Source organism: Ranitomeya variabilis, chromosome 5, assembly GCF_051348905.1.
Source record: "Ranitomeya variabilis isolate aRanVar5 chromosome 5, aRanVar5.hap1, whole genome shotgun sequence".
Classification (NCBI taxonomy): domain Eukaryota; kingdom Metazoa; phylum Chordata; class Amphibia; order Anura; family Dendrobatidae; genus Ranitomeya; species Ranitomeya variabilis.
Genome location: NC_135236.1, coordinates 277,675,507 through 277,687,828, shown reverse-complemented (window position 1 = coordinate 277,687,828; position 12,322 = coordinate 277,675,507). Strand labels below are relative to the sequence as shown.

At 48.8% G+C, this 12,322-nt stretch overlaps 1 long non-coding RNA gene across 1 annotated transcript; it reads left to right on the top strand.

Moving 5' to 3' along the window:
- Positions 1-1,027: 1,027 nt before the first annotated feature.
- Positions 1,028-3,736, top strand: LOC143773611 (uncharacterized). The gene is made up of 6 exons (XR_013215256.1): positions 1,028-1,138; positions 1,463-1,642; positions 1,967-2,146; positions 2,471-2,650; positions 2,975-3,154; positions 3,479-3,736. It is a non-coding gene; the product is annotated as an uncharacterized LOC143773611 (long non-coding RNA).
- The last annotated feature ends 8,586 nt before the right edge of the window (positions 3,737-12,322 follow it).

Genomic DNA, 12,322 nt, shown 5'->3' with positions numbered 1-12,322 from the left:
TGCAAGGCTGTGGGATTGCAGGGTGCAGGGCCATATGGGGGTACAATGGAGGGCTGTGGGGTTGCAGGGCTATGGGGGTACATATGGAGGGCTGTGGGGTTGCAGGGATGTGGGGGTGCATATGCAGGACTATGGGGGTATATATGCAAGGCTGTGGGGTTGCAGGGTGCAGGGCCATATGGGGGTACAATGGAGGGCTGTGGGGTTGCAGGGCTATGGGGGGTACATATGGAGGGCTGTGGGGTTGCAGGGCTGTGGGGGTGCATATGCAGGACTATGGGGGTATATATGCAAGGCTGTGGGGTTGCAGGGTGCAGGGCCATATGGGGGTACAATGGAGGGCTGTGGGGTTGCAGGGCTATGGGGGTACATATGGAGGGCTGTGGGGTTGCAGGGCTGTGGGGGTGCATATGCAGGACTATGGGAGTATATATGCAGGGCTGTGGGGTTGCTGGGTGCAGGGCTATATGGGGGTACATATAGAGGGCTGTGAGGTTGCAGGACTATGGGGGTACATATGGAGGGCTGTGGGGTTGCAGGGCTGTGGGGGTGCATATGCAGGACTATGGGGGTATATATGCAAGGCTGTGGGGTTGCAGGGTGCAGGGCCATATGGGGGTACAATGGAGGGCTGTGGGGTTGCAGGGCTATGGGGGGTACATATGGAGGGTTGTGGGGTTGCAGGGCTGTGGGGGTGCATATGCAGGACTATGGGGGTATATATGCAAGGCTGTGGGGTTGCAGGGTGCAGGGCCATATGGGGGTACAATGGAGGGCTGTGGGGTTGCAGGGCTATGGGGGTACATATGGAGGGCTGTGGGGTTGCAGGGCTATGTGGGGGTGTTACAGAACCAGAATCTTCCAACAGGTATGTTCATCCAGCTCTCCTACATGAAGCGCACATAATACATCACCCAGCTTTGCGCATAGACTTTCCCCTGCTCCTAGCATTGTGATGGTATGTTCATCCAGCTCTCCTACATGAAGCGCACATAATACATCACCCAGCTTTGCGCATAGACTTTCCCCTGCTCCTAGCATTGTGATGGTATGTTCATCCAGCTCTCCTACATGAAGCGCACATAATACATCACCCAGCTTTGCGCATAGACTTCCCCCTGCTCCTAGCATTGTGATGGTATGCCTTTCAGCTAACCCCCAACTTACTGTGTGATATTTATGACCTTGTTTACTTAGTCTTGATTGTATGCATCTGGTCGACCCTTAATTCTCTGACCAAGATGAGCAGAGACCACTCCTCTCTGCTCCACACCTGACCGCACTTAGTTTTCCATATATTGCATAGCACAAGTCCGCAGGACTTTAGTCTGCCGTGTGATTTCTAGAAGTGTGTTCTAAAAGTGTGGATTACATTAGAATTAAAACCTGAAAGATGTATACAGACTGTGCCCTGCTACCTGCCACCATCGCACTCTAACAAGCATCTCTATTCTTCCAACAGGTATGTTCATCCAGCTCTCCTACATGAAGCGCACATAATACATCACCCAGCTTTGCGCATAGACTTTCCCCTGCTCCTAGCATTGTGATGGTATGTTCATCCAGCTCTCCTACATGAAGCGCACATAATACATCACCCAGCTTTGCGCATAGACTTCCCCCTGCTCCTAGCATTGTGATGGTATGCCTTTCAGCTAACCCCCAACTTACTGTGTGATATTTATGACCTTGTTTACTTAGTCTTGATTGTATGCATCTGGTCGACCCTTAATTCTCTGACCAAGATGAGCAGAGACCACTCCTCTCTGCTCCACACCTGACCGCACTTAGTTTTCCATATATTGCATAGCACAAGTCCGCAGGACTTTAGTCTGCCGTGTGATTTCTAGAAGTGTGTTCTAAAAGTGTGGATTACATTAGAATTAAAACCTGAAAGATGTATACAGACTGTGCCCTGCTACCTGCCACCATCGCACTCTAACAAGCATCTCTATTCTTCCAACAGGTATGTTCATCCAGCTCTCCTACATGAAGCGCACATAATACATCACCCAGCTTTGCGCATAGACTTTCCCCTGCTCCTAGCATTGTGATGGTATGTTCATCCAGCTCTCCTACATGAAGCGCACATAATACATCACCCAGCTTTGCGCATAGACTTCCCCCTGCTCCTAGCATTGTGATGGTATGCCTTTCAGCTAACCCCCAACTTACTGTGTGATATTTATGACCTTGTTTACTTAGTCTTGATTGTATGCATCTGGTCGACCCTTAATTCTCTGACCAAGATGAGCAGAGACCACTCCTCTCTGCTCCACACCTGACCGCACTTAGTTTTCCATATATTGCATAGCACAAGTCCGCAGGACTTTAGTCTGCCGTGTGATTTCTAGAAGTGTGTTCTAAAAGTGTGGATTACATTAGAATTAAAACCTGAAAGATGTATACAGACTGTGCCCTGCTACCTGCCACCATCGCACTCTAACAAGCATCTCTATTCTTCCAACAGGTATGTTCATCCAGCTCTCCTACATGAAGCGCACATAATACATCACCCAGCTTTGCGCATAGACTTTCCCCTGCTCCTAGCATTGTGATGGTATGTTCATCCAGCTCTCCTACATGAAGCGCACATAATACATCACCCAGCTTTGCGCATAGACTTCCCCCTGCTCCTAGCATTGTGATGGTATGCCTTTCAGCTAACCCCCAACTTACTGTGTGATATTTATGACCTTGTTTACTTAGTCTTGATTGTATGCATCTGGTCGACCCTTAATTCTCTGACCAAGATGAGCAGAGACCACTCCTCTCTGCTCCACACCTGACCGCACTTAGTTTTCCATATATTGCATAGCACAAGTCCGCAGGACTTTAGTCTGCCGTGTGATTTCTAGAAGTGTGTTCTAAAAGTGTGGATTACATTAGAATTAAAACCTGAAAGATGTATACAGACTGTGCCCTGCTACCTGCCACCATCGCACTCTAACAAGCATCTCTATTCTTCCAACAGGTATGTTCATCCAGCTCTCCTACATGAAGCGCACATAATACATCACCCAGCTTTGCGCATAGACTTTCCCCTGCTCCTAGCATTGTGATGGTATGTTCATCCAGCTCTCCTACATGAAGCGCACATAATACATCACCCAGCTTTGCGCATAGACTTCCCCCTGCTCCTAGCATTGTGATGGTATGCCTTTCAGCTAACCCCCAACTTACTGTGTGATATTTATGACCTTGTTTACTTAGTCTTGATTGTATGCATCTGGTCGACCCTTAATTCTCTGACCAAGATGAGCAGAGACCACTCCTCTCTGCTCCACACCTGACCGCACTTAGTTTTCCATATATTGCATAGCACAAGTCCGCAGGACTTTAGTCTGCCGTGTGATTTCTAGAAGTGTGTTCTAAAAGTGTGGATTACATTAGAATTAAAACCTGAAAGATGTATACAGACTGTGCCCTGCTACCTGCCACCATCGCACTCTAACAAGCATCTCTATTCTTCCAACAGGTATGTTCATCCAGCTCTCCTACATGAAGCGCACATAATACATCACCCAGCTTTGCGCATAGACTTTCCCCTGCTCCTAGCATTGTGATGGTATGTTCATCCAGCTCTCCTACATGAAGCGCACATAATACATCACCCAGCTTTGCGCATAGACTTCCCCCTGCTCCTAGCATTGTGATGGTATGCCTTTCAGCTAACCCCCAACTTACTGTGTGATATTTATGACCTTGTTTACTTAGTCTTGATTGTATGCATCTGGTCGACCCTTAATTCTCTGACCAAGATGAGCAGAGACCACTCCTCTCTGCTCCACACCTGACCGCACTTAGTTTTCCATATATTGCATAGCACAAGTCCGCAGGACTTTAGTCTGCCGTGTGATTTCTAGAAGTGTGTTCTAAAAGTGTGGATTACATTAGAATTAAAACCTGAATTGAACCTGAAGGGAACTGAAGGTAACTGGCCTGACACTGCAAACAATGTTTCTGTTTGTTGTCACTTTTACCCCTATAATCTTTCACTTTCTGCAACCTCCCCCAATCCCCACACCAAGTAAGGAACTGTTCATCTCCTCTTCAATCCTCCCCATCCATCTCACCTCCTCCTCAGAACTGTTCCTTAACATACAATCCTCTGTCTCAAAGCACAGGCAGCCCCCTCACGCTCTCTCCTGCTCCCACCTGCTAACACTATCTCTGCTCCTTCTCACTGCTGGTGATATCTCTCCAAATCCTGGTCCTCCTCACCATATTCCCACAGTCATTTCTACCTCCCATCCACGCTCCATCACAAACTTCCGTAACCTCTCTAACCTTATACCCATTCGCCCAGCCCCCGCTTCCCCAGTCCCACTAACAGGAGCTCTGTGGAACGCTCGCTCTGTCTGTAACAAGCTTTCCTATATCCATGATCTTTTTGTTACTACCAAACTTTCCTTCCTCGCCATCACCGAAACCTGGCTCACCCCTTCTGACACGGCCTCCCCTGCTGCACTCTTACGGTGGCTTCCACCTTTCTCACACACCCCGCCCCAGCAGCAAGCATGGTGGAGGAGTTGGTTTTCTCCTGTCAGATAACTGCTCCTTCACCACAATCCCACTGCCACCCTCTGTTACCCTCCCTTCCTTTGAGGTGCACTCTGTGCGCATCTACTCCCCCTCCAACCTCCAACTGGCTGTCATTTACCGCCCCCCAGGGCCAGCCACCACCTTCTTTGACCACTTCACCACCTGGCTACTTCATTTCCTTTCTGCGGACATCCCCACTATCATCATGGGCGATTTCAACATACCCATTGACACTTCCCTCTCAGCTGCCACTAAACTTCTATCTCTCTCTTCCTCCTTCGGCCTCACTCAATGGTCTTCTGCAGCCACTCACAAAGATGGTCACACACTGGACCTCATCTTCACCCGCCTCTGCTCCCTATCTAACCTCTCTAACTCGCCTCTTCCTCTCTCTGACCACAACCTTCTCACATTCTCATCTCTCTCCACTCCATGTCTAGAGTCCCCACCCCACAAACTTTCACACCCTCGCAGAAATCTTAAACATCTTGACCTACATTCATTCTCTGAATCCCTCCTCCCTCTCACAGACATAATTTCCATACACAATGCGGATGACGCTGCCGCTCTATACAACACCACAATAGCTGTAGCTTTGGAATCTGCTGCCCCACTTACACATACCAAAGCTCGCAAAATCAACAGACAGCCCTGGCACACCAGCCTGACCAAAGAACTGAGGCGAGCTTCCAGGGCTGCTGAGCGCAGATGGAAAAGATCCCACTCCAACGACCACTTAATCGCATTCAAACAGTCCCTCACTACTTTCAAGACCGCACTCGCCACAGCTAAACAAACCTACTTCTCATCTCTCATATCCTCCCTATCTCACAACCCTAAACAGTTATTCAACACCTTCAATTCTCTCCTCCGTCCCCCAGCACCTCCTCCCTCCTCACTTATCTCTGCTGAAGACTTTGCCTCATTCTTCAAGCAGAAGATTGATAACATCAGAGACAGTTTTGGTCAACAAGCCCCAGAGCCCTTCCTCCCAACTTCCCTACCCTCCACCTCCAAAACCAACTACTCCACCATTACAGAAGATCAACTCGCCACTCTACTCTCAAGATCGCATCTCACCACCTGTGCACTTGACCCGCTCCCAACCCACCTCATCCCAAACCTCACCACAATCTTCATCCCAACCCTAACCCATCTCTTCAACCTATCACTAACAAATGGTGTTTTCCCCTCAAGCTTTAAACATGCCTCCATCACACCTATCCTCAAAAAGCCCTCTCTTGACCCATCCTCTGTATCTAGCTATCGCCCTATATCACTTCTCCCCTATGCCTCAAAACTACTGGAACAACACGTCTACCTTGAACTGTCCTCCCATCTCTCTTCTTGCTCCCTCTTTGACCGCTTACAATCTGGCTTCCGGCCACACCATTCCACTGAAACTGCCCTAACTAAGGTCACCACTGACCTTTTAACCGCCAAGAGCAAGCGACACTACTCTGTTCTCCTCCTCCTCGACCTGTCGGCTGCCTTTGACACAGTGGACCATTCCCTATTATTACAGACCCTCTCATCCCTTGGCATCACAGACTTGGCCCTATCCTGGATCTCATCATACCTAACAGACCGGACATTCAGCGTCTCCCACTCACACACCACCTCCTCACCTCGCCCCCTATCTGTCGGAGTCCCACAAGGTTCAGTCCTTGGGCCCCTGCTCTTCTCCATTTACACCTTTGGCCTGGGACAGCTCATAGAATCTCATGGCTTTCAGTATCACCTCTATGCTGATGACACACAGATCTACATCTCTGGACCAGATATCACCTCCCTACTAACCAGAATCCCTCAATGTCTGTCCACTATTTCATCCTTCTTCTCCGCTAAATTTCTGAAACTTAACATGGACAAAACAGAATTCATCATCTTTCCCCCATCTCACGTGACCCCCCCAACGAACCTATCCATTACAGTAAATGGCTGCCCACTCTCCCCAGTCCCACAAGCTCGCTGCCTCGGGGTTATCCTTGACGCTGATCTCTCCTTCAAACCACACATCCAAGCCCTTTCCACTTCCTGCCGACTTCAACTCAAAAATATTTCACGAATCCGTTCATTCCTCAACCAAGAATCTGCAAAAACCCTAGTCCATGCCCTCATCATCTCTCGTCTTGACTACTGCAACCTCCTGCTCTGTGGCCTCCCCTCAAACACTCTCGCACCCCTCCAATCTATTCTAAACTCTGCTGCCCGACTAATCCACCTGTCCCCCCGCTATTCTCCGGCCTCTCCCCTCTGTCAATCCCTTCACTGGCTCCCCATTGCCCAGAGACTCCAGTACAAAACCCTAACCATGACGTACAAAGCCATCCACAACCTGTCTCCTCCTTACATCTGTGACCTCATCTCCCGGTACTTTCCTACACGCAACCTCCGATCCTCACAAGATCTCCTTCTCTACTCCCCTCTTATCTCCTCTTCCCACAATCGTATACAAGATTTCTCTCGCGTATCACCCCTACTCTGGAACCCTCTACCACAACACATCAGACTCTCGCCCACCATCGAAACCTTCAAAAAGAATCTGAAGACCCACCTCTTCCGACAAGCCTACAACCTGCAGTAACCACCGATCAACCAACCGCTGCACGATCAGCTCTATCCTCACCTACTGTATTCTCACCCATCCCTTGTAGATTGTGAGCCCTCGCGGGCAGGGTCCTCACTCCTCCTGTACCAGTTATGACTTGTATTGTTCAAGATTATTGTACTTGTTTTTATTATGTATACCCCTCCTCACTTGTAAAGCGCCATGGAATAAATGGCGCTATAACAATAAATAATAATAATAATAATAATAATAACCCCCCAGCACCCAGAATATGTTGTGCAGTTATATGTATGTATAATAGATTCCATGTGAGATGCATGTCCCTAATGCATCAGCCCACAGGCTGCGCCCCTGGGCAGAGGGGACAAGATATCCCCCTTCTGACCTCCCCCACCTTTGTAATTCCCACAGTAAATATCAGCAGGCTCTGGCCACCTGCGGCTATTGTAATGTATGTCTGGCCTGCCGCTTTTCAATTGGCCTGCCCTCTGTATCTGTGTGATATATTCTGTGTCCTGTGAGTAAAGTGTCGTCACACTGGAAATACGTGGAGAAGCAGTGATTTTTTTATATGCGCCCATGTAACCAAGCATTTCCAGCCAGCGTCCTTCATTCAGACTCCAGCCAAAGCAGAGTGGACCTCCTGAAACACGGGGTGGTACTGAAAGAGGTACTCCAGCACGGTAGACCCCGTTACAGGGGGTACATATGGAGGGCTGTAGGGTTGCAGGACTATGGGGGTACACATGGAGGGCTGTGGGTTTGCAGGGATATGGGGATACACATGGAAGGCTGTGGGTTTGCAGGGCTATGTAGGGGTATATATGGAAGGCATGTGGGTTGTAGGGCTATGGGGGTGCATATTGAGGGCTATGAGGTTGCAGGACTATGGGGGTACATATTCAGAGCTGTGGGGTTGCAGGGCTATATGCGGGGGTTGCAGAGATACATGTGGGGATCGAGGGACATATGTGGTGGTTGCAGGGGTACATATGCAGGGCTATATATGGGGGTACATATGGGGTTGCTGGGCTATTTGTGCGGAAACACAATAAATCGCATGTAGCAAAATACTCATTGCAGGACGTTAGCCTGAAGCGCAGTCAGAAGGCCGTATAACTTTGATGACTATCACATCGCAGTGCTTGGACTGGATGACGGGTCTCCTGACCTGAGCGTATTTCTATACACCTGTCATGCCCGGGTGACGAGAGCCGCCAGTCAGTTTTAGGGTATGTGCACACGTTGTGGATTTACTGCGGGTCCGCAGCGTTTTTTTCCATGCAGAAACGCTGCAGAACCACAAGTGATTTACAGTACAATGTAAATCAATGGGAAAATTAAAATGCTGTGCTAATGCTGTGGAAAATTCCATATGGGAAACGCAGCGGTTTAAAAAAAAGGACCATGTCAATTCTTTGTGCGTTTCTGCAGCATTTCTGCACCCATTCCATTATAGGGAAATGCAGGGGTAAAAAACGCATGAAATCTGCAGTAAAAACGCACAAAATCCGCATAAAAACACGCAGATTTTGACCTGCGTTTTCTGCCAAGAGATGTAGAATCCACACGGAAAATTCTACAGGCAAATCCCCAACGTGTGCACATAGCCTTTATCTGATCCTATAGGCTGATCAGACTCGGTCACTCAGGTCTATGGGGATCCGTGAAACACGGATGCAGATTGGAGACTTCACATTTGCATCCGTTTTTCATCATGGATTTATTGCTTAGTGATAATCTTGAGTAAAATCGTGATCGTCCAAAGGTTTTTATTGCCTTGGAAGCATGGACTCCTCCACACACAGAAGCAAATAGGTACAACTAGGACGACCCCTGAGGAAACATTGGTCTGTTTCTCTTGGATTTTATCTCTCACAATGGATCTGTGAATGTGGCCTTTGGGCTCATGCAGACAAGCATTTACAGCCTTTGGCTGTCTTGATTTGTGATCAGATTGCACACAGACAGTGCACTGATCAATGTTATGCATTAGGGCTGTTCAGTTAAATGATTTTTTTCGCTCCGACTCTCCATGAGAATAAAATGTCAGCAGGCACTACTTTCCACTGAATCTCGGATGAGACTCACACATTGAAGTCTTTGGGTGTGAGAGAAAAATCTGATCCCACATGGAAACCTAGGAAACTGTATGTGATCATGGATGTGTTTTAAAATAGTCGTATAAAAGCGGATCGCACACGGACATAAAAAATGGACACCCAGATAGCGCATAGATTAAAATCAGACGAAAATTAGAAAATTATCCAAGTTTTCTGGATGTCACCCAAGTGATTTCTCATATGCTTATCCCTTAGACTGTCAGCCGAACCTGGTGATACCGGCAAGTTTGGCCGACATTAGTCTGGTGTGTATGGGGAACTTTAAGGATATGTGCACACGTTGCAGATTTGGCTGCAGATCTGCAACAGATTTGGCCCTGTGGATCCGCAGCAGTTTTCCATTCGTTGTACAGTACCATGTAAACGTATGGAAAACCAAATCCGCAGTGCAGCGCGGAAACGCTGTGGTTTATTTTCTGCAGCATGTCAATTCTTTGTGCGGATTCCGCAGCGCTTTATACCTATTCCAGAATTGGAATCCACAGGTGTAAAAAAGCAGGCAAAATCCGCATAAAACCCACACAAAATCGTAGGGCGTTGTACCTGTGGATTCTGCAGAATCCGTGCGGAAAAATCCGCAATGGAATCCGCAACGTGTGTGGAGCGCCCCCACACCGCCGCAGGGCCGAGGGGTACCCGGAGCCGGGCCTCTGGGATCTCAGTCCTGGGGTTGTCACGGTGGCTAGACCCGGTCCGTGGCCCTGTCTGTCAGTGGGGGACGTCCGTTGCAAATAGGTGCTGTTAACGGTGGTATAGCGGTGCAGTTGTGGGGTGCAGGTCGCGGTAAATAACGAGGACACCAGGTTGCAGTCTCTTTACCTCTTTACTGGAGATCTCTCGGTCCTCAGTCCAGAATCCGGTCCACCAGGCTGCGCAAGTCCGGCCGGTCCAATGGCACTTCCAGTGTTCTCCTCACAGGTGGAAATCAGTGCCTTCCTTCTTAGCGCTTTGTGTTGTAGTCCTTCCCTGCTGTGCTTACGGAAAGTACCCCACAACTGTTGTGTCTGTTTCTTAAGTTCCCTCACAACTCGATTAACTGATCTTCTGCTAATCTTCCGTCCCTTCCTGATGTTACAGTAAGAACGGCACCCGTTTGTCAGGTAGGCCTGGAGTTCTTCCGGGACCCTAGAGACGCCCCTCTCCCGCAATTGCCCCCCAAGACTTCATAGGTGATATGTGGTAGACAGCCCGCCTGAGACTGACTGTCCTGCCGCTGTTTGGAGTATGGCTTAAAGCTGTATATTATTCCACTCCCTCGGCGTTCCGGCCACCGGTAATACGCCTCAGCAAGGTGCTGCATCTTTCAACAAAACCCCTGCTGGTATTCTCCTTCTGCTTGATTTCGTTTCTCACTCAGCACAATCTATCTCGCTTCTAATCCTTTCTTAGGGCACCGCCGCTATTCTGAGCAGGCACGGTCCCGTTACGTTCTTTCAATGCCAAGCCTCTGCCAGGATCCCACCCCTGGCAGAGACCCTACTGTCTCTTCCTCCACAACACCCTCTCTCACTAGGTGTTGTGTTATGGTTCTCAATGGCAAGAGAACATAGCCCAGCAAACATAAGTACTAGCTCTTGGAAGGATGGAAACTAAACTGACCATGAACTAAACCTGCCGCACAACTAACAGTAGCCGGGTAGCGTTGCCTACGTTTTTTATCCCTAGACGCCCAGCGCCGGCCGGAGGACTAACTAATCCTGGCAGAGGAAAATATAGTCCTGGCTCACCTCTAGAGAAATTTCCCCGATAGGCAGACAGAGGCCCCCACATATATTGGCGGTGATTTTAGATGAAATGACAAACGTAGTATGAAAATAGGTTTAGCAAAATTGAGGTCCGCTTACTAGATAGCAGGAAGACAGAAAGGGCACTTTCATGGTCAGCTGAAAACCCTATCAAAACGCCATCCTGAAATTACTTTAAGACTCTAGTATTAACTCATAACATCAGAGTGGCAATTTCAGATCACAAGAGCTTTCCAGACACAGAAACGAAACTACAGCTGTGAACTGGAACAAAATGCAAAAACAAACGAGGACTAAAGTCCAACTTAGCTGGGAGTTGTCTAGCAGCAGGAACATGCACAGAAAGGCTTCTGATTACAATGGGACCGGCATGGAAGTGACAGAGGAGCAAGGTTAAATAGCGACTCCCACATCCTGATGGAAACAGGTGAACAGAGGGGATGATGCACACCAGTTCAATTCCACCAGTGGCCACCGGGGGAGCCCAAAATCCAATTTCACAACAGTACCCCCCCCTCAAGGAGGGGGCACCGAACCCTCACCAGAACCACCAGGGCGATCAGGATGAGCCCTATGAAAGGCACGGACCAGATCGGAGGCATGAACATCAGAGGCAGTCACCCAAGAATTATCCTCCTGACCGTATCCCTTCCATTTGACCAGATACTGGAGTTTCCGTCTGGAAACCCGGGAGTCCAAGATTTTTTCCACAACGTACTCCAACTCGCCCTCAACCAACACCGGAGCAGGAGGCTCAACGGAAGGCACAACCGGTACCTCATACCTGCGCAACAATGACCGATGAAAAACATTATGAATAGAAAAAGATGCAGGGAGGTCCAAACGGAAGGACACAGGGTTAAGAATCTCCAATATCTTGTACGGGCCGATGAACCGAGGCTTAAACTTAGGAGAAGAAACCCTAATAGGGACAAAACGAGAAGACAACCACACCAAGTCCCCAACACAAAGCCGAGGACCAACCCGACGCCGGCGGTTGGCAAAAAGCTGAGTCTTCTCCTGGGACAACTTCAAATTGTCCACTACCTGCCCCCAAATCTGATGCAACCTCTCCACCACAGCATCCACTCCAGGACAATCCGAAGATTCCACCTGACCAGAAGAAAATCGAGGATGAAACCCCGAATTACAGAAAAAAGGAGACACCAAGGTGGCAGAGCTGGCCCGATTATTGAGGGCAAACTCCGCTAAAGGCAAAAAAGCAACCCAATCATCCTGATCTGCAGACACAAAACACCTCAAATATGTCTCCAAGGTCTGATTCGTCCGCTCGGTCTGGCCATTAGTCTGAGGATGGAAAGCAGACGAGAAAGACA